At 37.5% G+C, this 1682-nt stretch overlaps 1 protein-coding gene across 1 annotated transcript in view; it reads right to left on the reverse strand.

Moving 5' to 3' along the window:
• The window catches only part of LOC118413704 (4-hydroxy-2-oxoglutarate aldolase, mitochondrial-like), a 16190-nt gene extending 15901 nt beyond the window's left edge, over positions 1-289 (reverse strand). Inside the window, exon 1 of the mRNA XM_035817231.1 lies at positions 122-289. The gene's annotated coding sequence lies outside the window, so the exon portion shown is untranslated. The remainder of the gene's footprint in view (positions 1-121) is intronic.
• Between the last annotated feature and the right edge of the window lie 1393 nt (positions 290-1682).

Here is a 1682-nt window from a genome sequence, read left to right on the forward strand (position 1 = left end):
TATTCAGGAAATTTGTATTTAAAAAAAATTCACGGAATTTCTGACTTTTCACTTGTCAAATTTCCGTAGAATATGTGCCACGTATAAACTATTGTTACTGACTGTTGTGTGCTTCGCATACCGTTTTTCGTCTCTAGAGTGGGGCCTCGAGTTAAAAGGAGCTCCCAATCTGGTTGCAGTAGACAAACACCTGTCTGCAAACTGCGTGGAAATAAAATCAAACGTTGCAAAGTTCTTCACAAAGTTCAACAGTTCATTCCGTCCGCCATTCTGTATCTGGTACAACCCAATTTACAAAAAAAAGGGGAAATAAAATTTTCAAAATGACTTTATTGCCTTTTTATAAATAAAAAAATATAGAAATAAGACTAAAATCTATATGTACTGTATGAAATTATACGTTTCGATTATGAAAATCATTTTGTATAAAGTGGAGTGCGATTCTTAAAATATTGTGAACCCGCCCTTTTTTTATAGTAAAACAGTCTGGGTCAAAGGTCGGCTGCAAGCCTTGAAGACATGCCATGCCTGTCAGTGGTCCAAGAGGTAAGAAATAAGACAAGGTGGGAAATTCGAACCTATTTCCTTCCTTCTGACGCCGTGACAGCACTTGTAAGGACGTTTAGCCCTTGAAGATGATTGTAAAATGTCTTAGAGTGTCTTGGAGAGTTTTGTAGGTGATGGTGCTCCTTGGGGTTTTTCACATTTTAGCATTCATGACCATGTAATATGTGTACATGACCTATATAATTGTGTAACACTCTTACATAAAATGGTAAAATGCACATTTTGATTAAATTAGTGGGTATCAAGATTTATTTAACGTCCTAACAGGTGTGTTGAAATTATATTGAGTAGTTTTTTAGTTCACAATTGCAAGTGCAGGTGCTGATAATTATTGTAATGGTTGTCATTCAAATGAGATATTACAACAGTACTGCCAGCCATTTTCACACCTAACGTTAGCCTACTTCGTAGACTTTTGAAGTTTATTTCTTTTGAGAGTGCTGATTTGTGAGTTTCAACATGGTGTAACAGTGGAGGGTATAACGCTAGTTCACCTTTATTCGCGGGGTAACCTATATCCATTGTACCTAAAAACAGGACATTTAGGGATAACGTTATCACGTAGATGGACGGTGGTTTCAAATTGCCCTTTTTTCAATATAATTGCAGTTTGAGATAGTGAGTGAGTGTGAGTGTGTGAGAGCACCGTCAGTCGACATGATATCCCGAAATACCTCGGTATTAAATACAACGGATAAAGTTTACCCCGCGAATAAAGGTGAACTTAGTGTTACAGTCTGTATTAGTAGCGTCAAACAACAACGCCAATCGGCTGGTCAGCCTTTTGTAGCATAGTGGTTAGCACTGCTTGGTTTGTGATTTGCCGGCCTAATTTTGATCCCGGGTGTTGGCATGTTGTTTCTTTTACTCTCCAAGCAGAGGTTGGTGGGAAAAATCGTGACCTTTTCCTATTTTTTTTTCGATAGCCGGTCGAAAAAAAAATAATAGGAAAAGGTCACGATTTTTCGTAGTTTCTTTCTGTTTCTACTCCTTTCTTACAATGGGCTAAAATTCTAAGATTCGGGAAAAGGGAATTTTAATACTTTTAATATGTATACCACAACCAGGGTATGGTAGAATAAACTCCACTGCTCCCAAAGGCTGCAAAACCATCT

Source organism: Branchiostoma floridae, chromosome 4, assembly GCF_000003815.2.
Source record: "Branchiostoma floridae strain S238N-H82 chromosome 4, Bfl_VNyyK, whole genome shotgun sequence".
In the NCBI taxonomy this organism is placed as follows: Eukaryota; Metazoa; Chordata; class Leptocardii; order Amphioxiformes; family Branchiostomatidae; genus Branchiostoma; species Branchiostoma floridae.